Raw genomic sequence first — 18,819 nt, 5'->3', positions numbered from 1 at the left:
AGGAGGGAGTGTGTGCGCAGTGCGTGTTCATGTGCAGGGCGGGCAGGGAGGGAGGGAGCTTGTGTGCACAGTGGGGGAGCGGGGCTGGAGGGAGCGTATGCGCATGCGCGTGCCACGGGGAGCTAGGCTTGCAGATTACACGTCCGCTGGGAAGGCCCCTCGCTGTTGGCATTTTACAGCCGTGTAAATTCAAGCCCGTGCTGCCCTTTTTTTCCTCGTGGCCTCACTGCCTGCTTGCAGGCCCTGCGTCTCCAAGCCGTGTGTAAGTGCGCTGCCCTCCTACCCGGCCCGCAGCCTGGCTGCAGTCGTGTAACGGTTTTCTTCCAGAGCTGATCTCAATGAAGCCGATCACACGCTCCTGTGCTCCAGTGTTCTCAGCCGCAGCTGCGAGGCGTTCCCAGGACGCCGCCCCTCGAGGGCTGGGCAGGGTCAAGCAGGTGCGGGCCCTCGGCCCTCCCGAGGCCGTGTGCTTCTGTGGTGCGGGGGGCCTTGGCTTGCACCCCTGCCTGGGTCCCTCCCGCACCGCGGGCACTGCGCTGGTCTGGCGGCTTCTGTTGGCAGCGCCTACTTCTGGTCACCGGTTTGCTGTGTCACAGACACCCTCCCCCCTCTCCCCCCAGGCTGGACGACCTATTCCTTTTACATCAGAGGCGGAGACACGGTTGTGTGCTGTGGTCCTTATGCCAAGGCGTGCAGGGGCGCAGCAGGTGAGTTTCTGAGCGCCCGGCTGCCAGAAACTGCTGGGACCGCATGCGATGACGGTCTGGCAGCCGCTGTCCCACGTGAGGGCGCCGACGTGGCATTTCAGGTGACCCCGACTCCTCTCAAGCGCTCATTTTTGTTCCCGTTTTTTCACAGAGAACATTTGTTAATGCTTTTCCCCTCCTGTGCTTATTTCAGCAGATTAAGGTAAAGACGTATTTGAGTTCCTTTGGAAGCATCCAGGCCCTTTCTCTCAAGGGAGCAAGAGGGGTAGTGGGACAGAGCAGTGGGGCCCTTGCTGCCCGTTTTCTCCCCGGAGGAGACCCCTTGGGCTTCCCCATCTAGTCGGAGTGTGCCGGCCAGGAAGCGAGCGTGTGCCCACGAGTCCACGGGGCGGGAGCGCGGAGGTGGAGGGGCGGTGTCTGGAGGGAGCCGGTCCTGTCAGGGTTGAGGTGCTGGAAACAAGAAGGCAGAGAGCATATTAAATGGAGAACGTTATAATCTCCAGCCGCCTTTTAAAATGATGCCCTTGGGATGCCCCGTTCAAACCAGCTTTTCAGAGAGCCAGCTCTAGAACAAGCCTGTAGGTACAATAAAGTGAGTTTCTAAAAAGCAGCCCTTAGAAGTCCCTCCCGGCCTTCCCTGGTCCCCCCTGCAGTACCTGCAGTAATGGGGGATAATGAGGGGTAATGACGTTAGGTGGCTTTTAAATGGAGCACCCGCTTCCATTTACACAACTTCCCAGCTGCGGCCAGTTTTGCTCATCGCGTAGCTTCTCAGGGAAGGAAATGCCAGGGCACGTTGGCTGTGTCACCGGCTAGGCTCTTCAGAAGGAACGGGGTTTGAGAGGTCACGGGGACAGACCACACAGGGCTCTGTCGTTGCTGGCCATGCATTCCAAGGGGACCCGCCTTCTCCCTTCCATCACCACGGCTGTGACAAGCAGGAATGTGCCATCGTTAACTTGCTGGGTTTGAACCTAAATGTAGCTGCCCTGTTGTGCTTCCAGGGTGGGGACCTTCCACTTACTCTGTTAACACGTTCGATTGCAGGGGGGCCAGTGCACGGTTGCTGGGCTCTTCTCTAAATAAAAAGTGCAAATAAAGCCTCGTGGTCTGGTTTGCAGTACGCTCCAGCGACAGACTCCTTGGAATACCTCCAGGTCAGGGTTTCCTAATGGGGCGGACGGCTGTCCTGCCTCAGCCGGAGACACCACCTTGCTCTGACACTGGGTCCCTTTTCATAGTCTTTGAGTGAGGTTGGGCCACTGTCCTGTCCACCCCGCAGCTGGGGATGCATGGGGAGCGGGCCCACAGAGGGGACCCTCTGCTGTCTTCCCCTTTCTCTTAGCTGCCGGGCTGTGCAAGCATCTGCAGTGTGGGCCTAGAGGCCCCGTCTCCTGGGCCCGGGAGGCCTGCTGGCCAGTGTGGGAGGGGGAGTCCCCTCCGCCTCCTGTCTGGGAAGCAGGGGTGTGGTGGTCCCTGGCAAGTAGAGGCGGGGTCCTCCTGGTGGAAACACCTCCCGGCTGCTCTGTGTGCAAACATAAACATGGGGAACAGTTTTCTGATCATCACAGAGGCTCTTTGTGGACAATTCTGAAAACAGGGATGGATACAGAGGACCGAGGTCACCTACACCCCCACCCTGAGCTAACGCAGGGCTACCATTTTGGTGTGTCTGCTTCCAGCTTTTCTAACAGGGCATTTCATAAATTGACTTCTTTAGATTATTACTCAGTTCTGCCGCGAAGTCATGTTCTCCCTGAACTGTTAACAGGGGTCTTTCCAGCCCCAAAACTGGGGTCTGTGCTCTAACCGGATTTGTGTGTTGGGCACAGAGGCTGCCTGAGTATAGATAGGTTTAAGGCGGCCACCAGAAGCCAACCAGCCAGGAAGCGTTGGTCGGCAGGGGCATGGTGTACGTGGCTCACAGCTCAGGAGGCCGGGTCTCCCAGGCCAAGGGGTGGCAGAGTCCATGTCTGGAGAGAGCTAGCTGCTTCCTGGCTCACAGCGAGACACTGTGGCCTCCCAAGGTGGGAGGGGCGAGCGACCTCTGTGGGCCTCTCTTTTATGAGAACACTGATCCCATTCATGAGGGCTGCACCCCAAAGTTAGGATCTGACCTTTGGGTTTGGGGCACATTCAGCCCATAGCAGCGGGGAGGTCACCTCTGATTCCCAGCTACCAGGACTCTCTCCCGGGTTCTCGTGGGAGCTGGACGCGAAGTCGGGCAGGTCCTCGGGCCTGGAGGGATGTCCCCCCTCTCTGGGCGCTCCTGCCGCACGCCCACGGCCCCCTCCTCCCGGTGACCTCACTTGCAGCCTGCAACTTCCTTGGATACAGAGCGTTTCATTTATGGCCTGTGAATACTCGACAGATCCGTGAATGGAGAAAGAAATGAAAAGGCTTTTTGTTGGGCTTTGCAGACAGTCCGACTGTCCCAGAGGGTATACTTAGAATAGGACATCTACATACCTTTTTCTCTCCGGTTTTCAGGAAACTCCCATGTGGTGTCATGGCCATGTAGTTCTCCGCTGTGTGAAGGCAACATCCCTTGTTTACACTTTCCCCTCTTACTGGACATGTGGGTCGTCTCCAGGGTGGGGATGTACGAACATCCTTGTATACGTATTTTGGGACATTCCTGTGGGACTCTTCCCTAGGAATGGGGCTGCCAGGGCATGAGGTAAGCAAATGTTCAGCCTCAGGAGATCACATCAGACTTCCAAGATGGTTACGGCATAAAAGATACCCTGCTGTGGAGCAGATCACCCACAACTTGGCTTGAAATGACAATTGATCATTCGTCACAACTGTGCAGTGGCTGGACCCAGCCGCTCTCCTTTGGCTACAATGCCCCAAAGGCCCCTGTGCTCTTGTGGCTGGAGTCATTACGAGCTGCGCAGGCAGCTGTGTCCCCGCACGGCTGCTCGGGCTTCCTNGACGCGGGGCTCGAACCCACGAACCGCGAGATCATGACCTGAGCGAAAGTCGGACGCTTAACCAACTAAGCCACCCAGGCGCCCCCGTGGTGGCCGACTTCTAAAGAGTGAAAGCAGAGGTGCTGGGTTTCTTTTAAAAATAAAAATAAAAACTGGTACACTGTCAGGTTGACTCCGTTCCTTTGGCCCAGACAAGTCAGAAGAGCAGGGCAGGTCAGGGCAGGCCTAAAGGAGGGAGACCAGCTCTGTAGACGTCTGCACGTGGAGCAGCAGGAAGGGAGGGGGGACAGCCATCCTTGGGGACTGCCCAAGATTGTGCTGGTTTTCACCCCCACTGGCAGCCTGTGAGAATTTCAGTCAGTGCACATCTTCCCCAGACCCACGGGACACTGAACATCTTTTTTTCCCAACTTGTGTCTTTAAAGATTTATCAATTTTTGAGAGTGGGGTAGCGGGGGGAGGCAGGGAGAGGAAGAGCGAGGATCCCCAGCGTGGAGCCCGATGCTGGGCTAGAACCCATGAACCACGAGATCATGACCTGAGCCAAAATCAAGAGTCAGACACCAACCGACGGAGCCACCCAAGCGCCCCTGCATTTGTGTCTTTAAAACAGAGGGATGGAGCACCTGAGTAGCTCCATCGGTTAAGCGTCCGACTTTGGCTCAGGTCATGATCTCACAGTTCATGGGTTCGAGCCCCGCATAAGGCTCTATGCTGACAGCTCACAGCCTGGACCCTGTCTTCAGATTCTGTGTCTCCCTCTCTCTGACCCTCCTCTGCTCACGCTGTCCCTCTCTCTCTCTCTCTCAAAAATAAGTTTAAAAAAAACTTAAAAATAAATAAAATGGAGGGAGGGAACACTCCTGGCAACCCGTGTCCAAAGGGACCCACCAGCTCCGCAGCTGGAGAGCTGAACTGGGGGCCCTGCAGGCGGCAGAGAGGCTGCTGGCTCCCAGCTCCAGGCATCGTCTCTCCCCACCGCCGGAGAAGCAGAGCTCTGTGCCTTGTGCGTGGGGGGCCTTCTTCTGGGGGGCTTCTATTTGCATAAGCCGGGGGTGAGCTTGGCTGCCGGAGAGTTCTGAGCAGAGGTTCGCAATAGCCACACAAATGCTCGGAGGCGCTTAAAATAAAACCCAGTAAAGAAACAGGCCAGTTAAGAGAAGATGTGATTCCCCAGCTGTCATTTCAGACTCCCGTTCAGCCCTCAGATCCTCCGCAGTGTGCGCCTCACTCTGTTTCAGCAGATCACTGAATAGATACAGTACTCGCTTTTCAAAGGAGCCGCTTGGGAGCCCACGGGGGAGGCAGGCACCGTGCTTTCTGCGCCATAAATGGAGAGTTTGCCATGGGAGTCTGTGTGGGTCGGTAGGGAAGTATGGAGGGCTTTAGCAACACGAATGAATCTGGTGCACCCAGAAGCACCCCCCACTCCGGCTATAAATGCAAATGCATAACCAGCCTTGAAGGAAGACGGCAAAGTTGAGAAACTCAGAAGGCAATCCAGTGAGTTCAGACTCACAGCCCAGGTGCCTGGGGTGGAGACCCCAGATCCAGACGGCAGCTTGGCGTGGGACCCTGAATCTGGGATGGCAGCAGTGACACAGACTGTTCCAAACATAACTCACACAGGAGCTGTCCAGTGACAAGGGACAGAACAACCCTGGCCACCAGCCCTGAAGAAGACCCAAGATACACTGCATGCAGGGCCCAGGAGGGGCGTGGAGAGGGGCTTGGGGAATGGGGACAGTTTCTGCTTGGAAATGGATAGGAGTGAAGGGTACACAACATCGGGACTGTGCCTAATGCCACTGAACTCTACACTCAAAAACAGGTAGAATGTGAAATTTATGGTGTGCGTATGTTATCACAAAGCAAAATTTAAAAATCCTGGAAAGAGGGAGGTGGGTTTTCGGTATCTGCAAATAACCTGCTCGTTTCCCTAGAAAGCCCAAGAAAACCCATGCGGGTGTGTTCGGATCAGAAAAGAATGTTCAGTTCGGTGCCTGGTTGTGAAGGCAACGCAAATCAATAGTCCTCTGTGCCAGCAACACTTAGTTAGAAAATACAGAGGTGAAGGTCGCTCAGGGTCATCGCCAAGACCTAAGACCTGAGTAAGGCACTTGGCCAAACAACCAGGCTCCATGAAGAGCTCCACTGTCCGAGCTGCCCAAGTGACACTTGTCCAATAAATAATTACCCATCCCAGAGGGATGAAAAGAAACAAGAATAAAAGAGATGTATCCTGTTTGGGGGTTGAGGCAGGGCGGGGGGAGAGGAACAAAGATGAGCAAAGACATGGGGGCTATTACCAAAAGATAAGGACAGTAATAGTGACTAGCTTGGGATGTTAAAGTGATGTTTACCCTATACGAAACGCTGGACATCGGTAAGGAAGGAGGGCAGTCTTGCTTAGTGAATCCAGGAGAAAGGTCAGTAAGATGACCTTTTTCAAAATAAAAAGTTAGAAAATTGATGAAGCAGTTGGGGCAAATTCAAGCACTGATGGTCCATTCCACGCCGCTAATGAAACATTAATTTTTTTCCATGTGATAATGGTATTGTGATATTTTTTCAAAAGTGTCCCTTTGAGAAGTACATCCTGAAATGTATTTGGATGGTGCAAGACGCCGGATTCTGAGAGTCTGTGATGGGGAGGAAGGGTGAGCTGAGTTTGCTCCCGCCGCTGACTGTCTAGGATGCATGCCCGCCTAGTGAACAGATCTGGGCTCGATGGTTGCAGCGGGCCCACTGGGTCCCGGGAGCCTGTTGCCAGCGCGTCCTGGGGCAGAGCACAGCCCTCCTGCCACACCCCTGCCTCAGAGCCATTCCTCCTGCTGTGCACGCACATCCTTCCCCAGCGCCCAGCTCTGTGTGTGTGTGTGTGTGTGTGTGTGTGTGTGTGTGTGTGTGTGTGTGTGTCTGGTCATTCTCTGTCACTGTCCCTGCAAGGAAGTCTGCCCTAGTCAGAACAGTGTCCCTCAGAGACCCTTCATGGCTGGAGTGACCCAGGAGCAAGGAGCTGTGGAGGAACACGCAGGGGCTCCTCTTGGGCTGGCTTGGCCCCAGAACCCGAGAGAAGGATGGCCCTGGGGGATGAGAAGGCTGAAGGAAGCCAGGAAGCCTGCTGCGGTGCCTGTACCACCCCAGGGCAAGGATCACCCACCAGCTGGCACCCAACATGGGCCAGGGCTACTCCCCACACGGCCAGCCCCGTCTGTGTGCCTGGGCCAGGCGTGCCCTCAGGTGGAGGTCGCGGGTACCTAGAGGTGGACTGTGCTCCGGCTGCAAGGGTGGGGGAGAGGAAGCAGGGGGATGAGCGAGAGAGAAGGAAAGGGGGACAGTTTGTTAGTCTGCCCTAGGTGACCGCGCACCCTCAGTCTCCCAGCCTAGCCCCCTCGCCCCAGCCCTGTGCCCGCTGTCCTGCCCTTCCCTCATCACCGGCACCCTAGGACAAAGTGCTGCTTTCTGGAGTTGGGCCAGCCAGACCCCCAACGACCCCGACCCCTCCTCCCCAGCCTGCTGCTCCCTGCCCTGGGCCCCTGGGCACAGCTGAGCATCTCCCCGCCTGGCAGTGAACCAAGGACCTAGAGGCCGCAGCCACCACCGGCATCAGGCTCATTAACCTGCTTCATCACGTCCAGCCTGGCCTCTTCCATCCCCCCCTGCAGAGCTGAGCCACTGCCCTCATCCGCCGGGCGAGTAACGGCAAAGCAGGGGCCCGGCCCATCACCCCTGTGCCCCGGGCAGCGTCCCCAAGCAGGCTCTGAGGGCAGAGGCCATTTTCAGACACACGGCACGCGTGCCTTTTCCTCCTCCGAGGCAGAGCTCAGGAAGCTGTCCTTGAGGCCAGGGGCCCCTTCAAGCGTCTGTAAGAGCCACTTGCCAGGGAAGCTCCCGCTCGCCAGCTGTGAGGCCTGCACTCGAGAGTCTAGGGTTCATCGAGCGTGAAGCGTTGGGAGGAAGATGAGCCTCTTGGCTACTCCAGGGGCGAAGCCAAGCGGCGGAACGGCCTTTTGTGGTTCCCATCACGGGAGCTGTCCCGGAGGCTGCCCAGGGCGGGGGGCCTGGCCACACCCGTGCCGTGAGCCCCCCCAGGCCCCGACCCTGGGGACGCTGGGCGTCACCTCATGTGCCTCCAACTAGACCTCCCACCCCCCCAGGCCTGAGACACCCATTCCCTCCCGCCTTCCTCTCACCGCTGGAAGGTGAGAATTCTCTCCACCTCTGACATCTCGGAAAAATCACTTCCGCTCCAGCATTTCTGCCTGAGAGTATCTGGAAACTGTGTGAGGGAAGCAAGGGCCCCCGGGCCCACCCAGTGTCCCCCCCGACACGACACAGAGGAGGCCCCCACGGGCTGGGCGAGCCCGCAAACAAGCTGCATGAAGCCACCCAAGGGCATCTCCTAACTGTGGCCTCACCATCATTTTGAGTATTATTTATTGAATCGTACGTGTATGTAATTTAATTCTTAACAGCGACTTTAACTGATGGCTTGCACCACTTCTAAAACTGGAACAATCAGCCCTAGAGTGTCCACGTGAGCCTGGAGGGCCCTGGGAGTTCGCACTGCGTGGCCCGGGGGCCTGAGAGCAGCTCTGTTCCAGCCTCTGGGCTGCAGTCCGTTGGCTCTGCTGACTCTGAGCACCCACCGCTCTGTTCCTGGTTTATGTCCAGGCCCTTCCATTTATTAGGCCGGCTCTTGCTCCAGGCACCCCCGGCTCCTGAGTGACTCCACAGGTGCCAGCAGGGGGCGAGGCCACTTGGTAGGAGGCAGAGGGGGATGCGGCTGCGCNGGGTTTGCCCCCCCCCCCCCGCCCCCACGATTGCCCGCAGGGATCACCAACCCTGGGAGGCTGCCACATGCCCGCCGGGGCCGTGCAAACCAGAGCGACCTGAAGACTCAGGGATGACGCCAGGCTGGAGGCCACTGTCGTGGAGACCACACGCACCGACCCTTCAAAGCCCATCTGGGGAGCCCTCTGTGTGCCTGAGGCTCCCCCTTTTCCCTGGGACATGAACCCGGGGAGCCAGCACTTTGGGGGGGACAGAAACCGCTGAGGCACAGCCCCAGCCGATGGGTGGCCAGTGGCGACGGCGGCCTGCCCTGCGGGGCCATCCTGGGAGCTGCCGCGCCACCAGACTCTGAGCCCCGGGTCCCTGCCCGTTCCAGCTGGGGGAGGTGGCAGCCTGTTCCCTCAGACTGTGGTCCTCCAGGACCCTGGCGGGACGGGACAGGATGGCCCTCACTGGGCTTCCACCCGGGTCTCCCGAGCACGTCCTGTGGTCCAGGCGGTGGGTGAAGGCCACACACGGGTGTCCTGGGGGAACTCTACCAAGGACCCTCTGCAGGTCACCATGCCCACCAGTGACCCTGTCAGCGTGCTGGCCAGCCCGGGGGGAGGGGCAGTGCTGACCATCGCGGGCCCACTCGCGGAGACAGCTCCGCTTAGAGGCGAGGGCCCCGGCTTCAGAAGCAGACCGGCCTGGGCTCAGATCCCTTCTCTGTGTGGCCTTGGTCATGGCATTCAACCTGCCTGCACCTCACTTGTCCCATCTGTGAAATGGGGTACTAATCCTACCTGCCTCGGAGAGTGCCAGGGCCTGGCGGGGGCCCAGCTGACTAAATGTTTCCTCCCTGCTCTGGCTATAGTTGCATAAAACACATTTGAAATACCTTTCCTGTTTTCTGTTTGCAGGTGGCTCTGCTCTGCTGGCCAGTCCCCTCCTGGGATCCTCTCTGAGGCTGCAGTCACATGTCCCGGGTGCTGCCATCTTCCGAGGGCTCCGAGGGGCTGCAGACAATGGGCTGGGGACAGGGCTGTGACCGAGTGAGTGCCTGTGCAAGGCTGTCGGGCATCTCCCAAGGGGCAGATGTCCCAGGGAGTCACCTAGATAGAAGAGCCAGGAGCTTCCGGCCCCAGCATCTCGTCCCCCTGACTCCCCTGAGCCATGCACATGTGCAGTGGAGATGCGGACCTGCCTCTCGGTGGTGGGGGTCGGAGAACTTGAGGCAGTGTCTGTGCCCGAACCCCTCAGTAAATATTTGCTTGGTAGTCGGAGCAGCAGAAAGCCTGGCTTGCCGGTCGTTTTTAAGACTTANAAAAAAAATTAAAAAAAAAAAGACTTTTTTTTTTAAGTTTATTTGTTTCTGAGAGAGAGAGGGACAGCCAGGGGAGGGGCAGAGAGAGAGAGGGAGACAAAGAATTCCAAGCAGGCTTCGCACTGTCAGTACAGAGCCTGACACGGGGCTGGATCCCACAGACCTTGCAGTCGTGACCTGAGCCGCAATCAAGAGTCAGACGCTGGGGCGCCTGCTGACTCTGTCAAGTGTCTGACTTCAGCTCAGGTCATTTTCTAGAGGTTTGTGGGTTCGAGCCCTGCATCAGGCTCTGTGCTGACAGCTCAGAGCCTGGAGCCTGCTTCAGATTCTGTGTCTCCCTCTCTCTCTGCCTTTCCCCTACTTGAACTCTGTCTCTGTCTCTGTCTCTTCCTCTCTCTCTCTCTCCCTAAAATATACATTAAAAAAATTTAAAAAAGAAAAAAGAGTTGGACGCTTAACCAACTGAGTCACCTTGGCACCCCAAGACTTAATTTTCTCACAGCAGTTTTATGCTCGCAGCAAAATTAGGAGGAAGATACAGAGGTTTCCCCTGCACACCCCCAGACGCCCTCCACACATGGCCTCCCCCATGCAGACATCCCCCACCGGGGTGCTGCATCTCGTTATGATCCATGGAGCTATATCGACACAACAAAATCAGCCAAAGCCCATAATTGACACTAGGGTTCATCAGTGCACATTCTGGGGGTTGGACAGATATATACTGAGGCACAGCCAGCATTATAGTGTCACACAGACCGGGGTCACACCCTGCACATCCTCCGAGCCCCACCCCTTCACCCCTCCTTCCCCCAGCCCCTGGCCACCACTGATCTGGCGCTGCCTTAGTAGTTAGTTGCCTTTCCCAGAATGTCATAGAGTCGGAGCTGGAGAGGATGCAGCCTTTTCCCACTGGCTTCTCTCACTTAAACATATGCATTTAAGGTTCCTTCGTGTCTTTCCACGGCTTAGTGGCTCATTCCCTTTTAGTGCCGAATTTATCGCACCGCCTGGATGGACCACAGTATATTCGCCCACCGCCTGGTGAAGGACATCTTGGGCAAGTTTGGGCAATTATGGATGAAGCTGCCACGAACACGAACATCTGTGCATAGAAATTTTTTTAACATTTATTTTTGAGAGACAGAGCATGAGCAGGGGAGGGGCAGAGAGACAGGGAGACACAGAATCCGAAGCAGGCTCTGAGCTGTCAGCACAGAGCCCGACGCAAGGCTCGAACCCACGAACCGTGAGATCATGACCTGAGAGATCATGACATGAGCCAAAATCAGATGGTTAACCGACTGAGCCACCCAGGTGCCCCTGTGCACTGGTTTTCGTGGAGACGTAAGGTTTTCCCCTCCTTTGGGAGCTGACAGGGCACGATTTCTGGATTGTATGGTAGAAAGATGTTTAGTTTTCTTAAGAAACAGCCAAACCCTCTTCCAAAGTGACAGCATCTTACATCCAGCTTCCTGATTCTTCTTTTTTTTTCTCCTGGTCAGAAAATGCTGACATTCTTCATCTTGACGCCAGGTTGGTCACTCCCACCCTTAACGCCTCGGCCCCCAGCCAGGTTGGCAGGAATCCAAGTCAATTGGGCAAAGTGGCCGTGTGGCTCCGGGGAATGAGGCTGTGCTGTGGAAGGTCCGTCAGGCTGGAGGCACTGCCGGCACTCGGCGCTGGGGTCTGGCGGCGTGCCCCAGAGATGCGCAGCAGCGACTCGTCCAGAACATTCGCCGGTCCAGTGCAGGGCTCTCCAGGATCCCGGGCTCTCAGCCCGAAGATCAGTTTTGAGCAAATTACTCCTCTGGCCGACGCACCAGGACCCTTCCCGCCTGGGACCCCCACCCTGTGCCCTCACATCCAGGCTTGGGGCCTCTGTGACCGGCAGACGAGGAGTGGCCACTGTTTGTGGCTGGCCCTTCAGAGCCACACGTTGCTGCTCTGAGTCTCACCCTGCAGCTTCTCGGCTCCCGGAGCCTCCAGACCCGTTGCTCCAAGCTGACAACACTGTGGTCCTGCCAGGCCCCGGGACATGAGCTGGGACAGGCCTCTGTCCCCCGGAGCTGGCACTTCTCAGGAAGACAGACAAAACATGTGACCCTGTGCTCAGGGCCTGCTTTGAGGTTAGCAGGAGCCATCAGGGGACATCCCCACGCAGCACTGCAGGTGACAGGACTTTGACGGTCCAGAGGGGGGTGAGTAGGCAGACGGGAGCCAGGTGCGAACGGCTGGTGTTTCGGGGCCACCCAGGGAGCACCAGGGGCCATGAGGGAGGAAACCGGGCTGCGGAGGCTGGCCTGGCCCCGAGTTGTGCCCATGGAGGTGGCCCGAGTCCCACTGAAGAGCAGCGAGATGCGCCACACGCCAGGCCGCTGGCCCAGTAGGCACCAGGCTCCCCACGGGCCTCCCCAGCTGAGCCCTGGCCTGTACATCCCCTCTGGACTGTTTCACCCATTTTATAAGAAACCCGAGGCTCAGAGAGGTTGATGAATGTGACCAAAGACACACAGCCAAGTAAGGTTTACATCCAGGGCCACCTTGACACCGGCCTGGAGGGAGTGGTCAACACAGAGATGACGTGTGTGTGTATGTGTCTGTCTGTCTATGTGTGTGCACGCGCCACTGTGTGTCTCTCTGTGAGTTCACCTGTGTCTGTGTCATTGTGTCACTGTGTGTGACGTGTGTGTGTCTGTCACCGTGTGCAGCCTCTCAAGCTGAAGATTATGTTTTCAAGTGAAATGCAGGCCAAGTGAATGGATGACACTCTGCTTGTAAATGTCCTTGAGGAGGCAGAGGACACAGGCTGCGGGGGAGAGAGGGAGCCCAGCAGCCAGAGGAGCCAGACAGAGCCCAGCGGCAGGGAAGAAGTCACAGCCCCCGTGTGGGGCCCACTCAGAGCGTCCCCAGCCCTGCGGCACCTGGGCCCCAGAGCCCCTTCGGTGCCCTGACCGCAGCCTGCGAGAAAGCAGCTGTTGGGAAGGTTTGTGGTGATAAAAATATAAACTCGGTTGCTTACAAAAATCACTGGCAGCCTAAAAGCGCTCCTCCCCGTTGTCATGGAATTGACAATACTGATAAGGATCAAAGGGACCAGAATAGATGCAAGGGGCTGGTTCCCACTTCACTCTAAGAATCTTCTTTCATCTAAATTTCTGGCTCTCTCCTCCTGAAGAACATTCTAGATGCTGTATTGTGACCACGCCCCATCATCCTGAATGCCACATCCTCTGCTCTCCTGGAACAGCACCCCCTTCCTGGGATGAGCCCCCCGCTTCCCCGCCCCAGCCATGCAGGGACCCTCCTCGCCAGCAGGTGGCCATGTGACCCACGCCAGGCCAATCAGAATTCTTCCCACGGGATGGAGAGAGAAGGGTCAGGCCCTCTTGGGAGGTAGGGGTGGGGCGCTGTGAGCCAGGAGCTGAGGGTGACCAGAGACAGAGACAGAAGGCCCCCTCTGCATCCTGGTGTCTGGCCCCAGCACCCCTGAGCCCCTGCCTGGCCCTGGCCGGAGCCCCAGCATGGTTCCGTGAGCTGCATTCTCTAAGTCCTCACCCAGAGCCCGGGCTCACCCGCTGCACCCCACCCCACCCTGCCTGGTGCGGCTGGAGGTGAAGACGGCCCCTTCCACAGACCAGCCACCTGCCTGCCCACAGCTCGACTGCGTCTCAGCTTAAACACCGCCTCTTCTGCAGCCTGCCCTGCCACCCGCTACCTGAACCCCAGTTATTCTCCAGCCTCCTTTTCTCCTTCCTCACATGGATCACAAGGGTGATGTATGTAGGGAGGGCATCTGACCTCTCATCACCTGCCCCCCCCATTACTGCAGGTGACCGCAGGGCAGGGACCATATAGCTGGATCAGTCAGGACCCTTTTCAGGGACAAGTTTCAAAAACCAGTCCAGGTGTATGGCCGGCATTCCCGGGGCGTTCGGACCCGAGCGGGGCGTCCAAGATGTCACCGGGCCTCTGTGACTCCTTCCTCCACCAGCTCCACCCTCAGAGCTGGGGTATCAGTGGTCACAAATGTGGAGGGCACCACCGTCGTGGATTCACGGACCCCAGGTCGGAGAGTTCCCTCTGGGACACGGCCTTCTCGCCCAGCCCCGCAAAGCTCACGTGGCCAGGATTGATCTCCGCAGAAGGATGGCCAGTGGCGTGGCACGGGGGTCCCTCTGGCAGAAAGAAAGACCAGAGCCCTGACTCCCACCCCCGGGGTGCCACCTCCTCGTATGCTCTTCCAGACATGAGGCATCTGGCTCTGCGTCCCCTTCCCCGGAGCCGAGAAGAAAGCCAGCCTGGAGCTCTGGCCTGGAGCTGCAGGCATCAAAGGGACACACGGAACAGGTGCACAGAAGAGGACCCCGGGCCAGGCCCCAGGGGAGCGTCTGGGACAAGGCACAGGAGGAACTGCGGGGGAGGGGGGAGTCTGGAGAGCAGNACCCTCTGGGAGGGAGTGTGCCTGGCACAGGGAGGGACAGGGGTCCGGGGGAGGGGGCGGGGGGGTTGGAGGGCCCTCTGGCACTTGCAAAGTTGAGATGGGGAAGCCATCAGCCCCTCACAGCCTGGCTGAAAAGGGACAGTTAGGTATGAGGGGTGTTAAGCCGCAGACCCCAGAGGCCGAGAGCTCCCCGTGTTTGAGCCTCCCTGGGAGAATGACAGCCCTTCTGGGGACAGGACTCAGCCTTGGCGTTGCCCCTGTCACATCCTAAGGGTGGGGAAGGGGGGTTGAGAGCGCTCTCCTGAGTGTCAGCAACACCCCCGGATCCTCCGTGGCTCTGGGCTCTGTAGACAAATGTTGGAGAATCCAGAGGCGAACCTTGGGCTGAGGGCTGAGTTCGTTCCTCCCCGCGAACATCTGTTACACGGTAAACAGCTGGGCTGCGCGCACTTCATAGAGCAGCGCACATCCTGGTGTCCCCCAACGTTACACTGCATATTTCACTGCCTACAACCTTCATTTCCAGTAACTTCCTTTCTCCTTCTTTTCTTCCTCACCACCCACCTTTCCTCCCAGCCCAGGCCCCCCTCGGGGATCAGAGAGCGTCTGCAAACCCTTAGCTGCTCTGCCCAGGCANGGGGGGGGGCAGAGAGACATGGAGAGAGAGAGAATCGAGGCCTTCCATTCACCAAACCCAACCGGGAGCCAGAGGCAGAGACCCCCATGCAGGGCAGTCTCCCAGGGCACAGAGCAGACAGGAGGGGGCCAAAGGGCAAACCCAGGAAGACGGTCTGTGAAGTCTGATGTTGAGCCCACCAAGTTTTTCCTGTCCGTGGCTGCTGAGATATCTGGGCATCTAGAACTGGAAGAAACGTCCCTTGAGGCTTCTTAGTCTTTGGGAGGAAGGCGGGGTGCCCACTGAAGATCTGATAGAGTCCAGGGGTTCCTCCTCCCTGTTCCCCCAGCTCCCACCTCTTCCAGTTCCAAGCAGCAAAAACACCACTGACACAGCTTTCTGCCAGGAAGGGAATTTACATCTCATAGCGCAGGTGTCAGGTAAGGGTAGATCCAGGGTTGCAACCCCGCCAAGGCTTTGCCACTCTCTCCGTCTCTCTGTCCTGCTTGTCATCGTAATGCGTCAGTGATGGGCATGGCTACACCAGCTTGATCTTTTTTTTTTAATGTTTTATTTCTGAGAGAGAGAGAGAGGTAGTGTGAGCAGTGGAGGGTCAGAGAGAGAGGGAGATACAGAATCTGAAGCAGGCTCCAGGCTCTGAGCTAGCTGTCAGCACCGAGCCCAACGTGGGGCTCGAACCCACGAACTGCAAGATCCTGACCTGAGCCCAAGTCAGACGCTTAACCAACTGAGCCCCCCAGGTGCCCCTACACCAGCTTGATCTTACGTCCCCAAGTTAGGAGGCCCCTAGGAAGAAACCCACCAGCTACACCCAGCAGACGTTCTGAGGAAGGTTCTGGAGGGGGGGCGGGCCATGCACAAGTCAGGCGCCCATCCCTGACCAACCCCGTGTTCCCGTGGACCCTGCCTCCTGCTTCATGACAGACACCCCCGCCTCCCCCATGGGATGAGGAAGCTTTTCAAACCAACATGATCTGTGGTGACCACGGTCCACCCCTTCGGACACTTGACGACTCAGGAACCGCTGACCACCACCAACCGCTTTCCTCTCCAGAAAGAGGAACACAGCCATCGATCAAGGTCACCCAGTGAGTGGAGAACAAAGCCGCCTGGGCTTTCTCTCAGAGAGCCTGAAGCCTATTAAATCCTTAAATGGCATTATCAGGGGCCGTGCACTGAGTTTCCATAATCCTCCGTGGGGATTAGGAAAATGCAGCCAAGCTAAGCTCCTTCCAGGGACGGAGCAGCCGCCTGCCACCAGCGCCGAGCAGACAGCGGCCCCTTCGGCAAACACGCTTGGGCCTCGGCCCCTCCCCCGCCTCATGACACCGCAGCCCCTGATTATAATGACCACAAATACCAGTGTCGTCTCACAGCTCAGGGAGGCTTCCAAGGGCACAGGTGGGTGTTGTGGGCAGAGGAAACCACATGAATGAAGGTGTCGCGTGTGGGCCTTGGGGTCAGCCCCACCCCTAAATTTGCAGGGCCCGGGGCGAAGGTCAAACGGCCAGAGGCCCCCCTGCCGTGGGTGCACTCCCCACACCTGCACCCTTGACACTCCCCTTGGTCACCCTCGGTATAGAGCCACACACACCAAGCCGCATGTCAGGGGAGAAGTCCCCAGAGACCCCGGAAGGGGGTCAGGCTGCGCCAACAGGGAACCAGAGCAGGGAGGGGCAGCGGTCTGTCTGGCAGGATCTGGGGGGATCGGTGAAGCGGACAGAGCTGGCCGGCCCCGCAGGCCCCTCACAGCCTGGCGAGGAAGCTGGGGTGGGGGTGGGGGGATGCCTGGAGAGGACTGGGTGCGGCGGGCACACCAGCAGCCCTGTGCTGGGAGACAGGGCCCTGGGTGCAGGGAGTTGACAGAGCCGAGCGGCCAATGAGGATCCGTGACAGAGCGGTGTCCCCAAGCTGGAGTCCAGCGCACATGTCTGGGATGTGTCTGAAGGACACCCCCACACTCCGGGGGGGAGGATTGCCCCCATCTGAGTGGAGCAGGGGTGAGGAGAAGCAGCAGTGTGCGGGATGCACTTTCCCAGCTCTCGTGCACGAAAAGGCCTGGTTTGAAGCAGTGACCAGTCTCCACGGTGTAAATGTTCGAGATGCCAGCAGGATGTCAGGGAACAGAGTTGGGAAGAGAAACGCAGTTGCGCAGCACCTGGCACCACCTGGAAGGGGCAGACACACGACATCGAGAGCAGAGGTAAAAGTGATCAAGAACCGATGAGGTTTTTCTTTTTGGTTTTTGGGTTTTTCTTATTTTTTTATTTTGAAAAATATTTTCATGTTTATCTGTTTATTTTTTGATATTTTTATTTTTATTTTTGAGAGACAGAGACAGACCATGAGTGGGGGAGGGGCAGAAGGAGAGGGAGACACAGAATCTGAAGCAGGCTCCAGGCTCTGAGCTGTCAGCACAGAGCCCGACGTGGGGCTCGAACTCACGAACTAGGAGATCATGACCTGAGCCGGAGTCGAATGCTTAATTGACTGAACCACCCAGGCGCCCCTTGTAATAAGTTTTTATTCATTGTGAGAATGAGAGAGAGAGCAGGGCAGAGAGAGAGGGAGAGAGAGAGAATCCCGGGCAGGCTTACATGTTCATTTAATTTTTAATAATGGCTGAGTTTCCATCTTGCAGAATTTCCTCAGAATGTAACAATCGGCTCTCCACAGGTAGCTGCGTTCTCCGGCACAGCACTAAGAAGGCAAAGCTGAGGCATCTCAAATGTTCCCTCAGTAAATCCCATGGGGTGGAGGGAGATGAGGACAGGTCCCACTGCCCCCCAAGGGCCACATCCACCCTGCTTCCCAGCCTGCCCCCCTGATGCCGACGGCACCGGCAGACGCGCTGGTCGCGGGTGACTTTGCTGTGTTGACCCCTTCCACCAGGCAGCCCACAGGAGGCGGCCCGGACGCTCCGGCCTCACCATGAAGCCCTGCATAGCTGGCATGGACCCTGAGGGATGGATTGTCGCCGGCTGCTGGGATGCCCCGGGCGCTTGCTCCTGCAGCCGGGCGCCGAGTCAGTGCCCGTGGGCCTGGCGGTCACCACACGCTATTAATGTGATTAGCGGCGATCCCGTGACACAGCTACCCTCGTGACCCTGTTTTTACGGACAAGACAAGTGAGCTCAGATGGGCAGTCACACAGCCCGAAGGCAGAGGCTCAGGTGAGACTCAGGTTTGCCCGGCGGCCAGGCTCGAACCTCACCTTTCTGCTCTCTCGAGTGGAGGAAAGGACCAGGTGGAGTGAGGCAGGCTCCAGGGACCTTGAAGGAGGAGGGGGGACGAAAGGGTGCGGGCTGGGGATGGCTGTCCTCTGGCTCATCTCTGAACTCTCCCGCCAGCCATTTCCCTGAACACGTGGACCCAGACGGCTCAGAGACATTCTCCTCGGCGGGTGTGTCCGGCCCAGGAGGGGGGCGGGGGGGGTGCATCTCGCCTGATTTACCTTCCCGTGGCCTACATTTCTGGGCTGGCGAAGCATCATCTTTATCTCCAGACGAAACAATAAAGCTATTTTCGGCTTGGGAACAAAACAAACCCAGTGGCAACAAAAACCTCAAAGGCCGGTGCTGGGAAGGCCTGAACCGGGTGCTGGCAGGCGTCTTCCACCCGGGAGGGGCTCCGTCTACGCCACAGCAGGTGGGGATGTGCAGGAAGTGGGAGGGGCACGCAGGGAGCATTCTGGAGCCGCGGCCCCTCGGCTGTACAAACGCAGACTCTGAGGTCCAGAGAGGCTGAGCTCCCTGCCCTGGGCCGCACAGCCTGCCGGTGCCGGGTAGCTCTGCACAGCTCTGCCGGGCGCTCAGCTCCTGCGGCTGTTCCAGTGTTTGCTCAGCACTCGGGAACAGATGGCTCCAATTCCCACCCACGGAAGCCAAACATTTTCCCTGGTTACCCTGCTAATTTGCTCACAAGCCTCCTCTTGTAAATAGAGAGTACAAAGCCTCCGGCGAACGGCGTGTCTGACGAGCAATTTCTAGCTG

Source organism: Crocuta crocuta, unplaced genomic scaffold, assembly GCF_008692635.1.
Source record: "Crocuta crocuta isolate KB4526 unplaced genomic scaffold, BGI_CrCroc_1.0 scaffold273, whole genome shotgun sequence".
Taxonomy (NCBI): domain Eukaryota; kingdom Metazoa; phylum Chordata; class Mammalia; order Carnivora; family Hyaenidae; genus Crocuta; species Crocuta crocuta.
The sequence above is the reverse complement of the archived record's forward strand: the minus strand, read 5'-3'. Positions refer to the sequence as shown.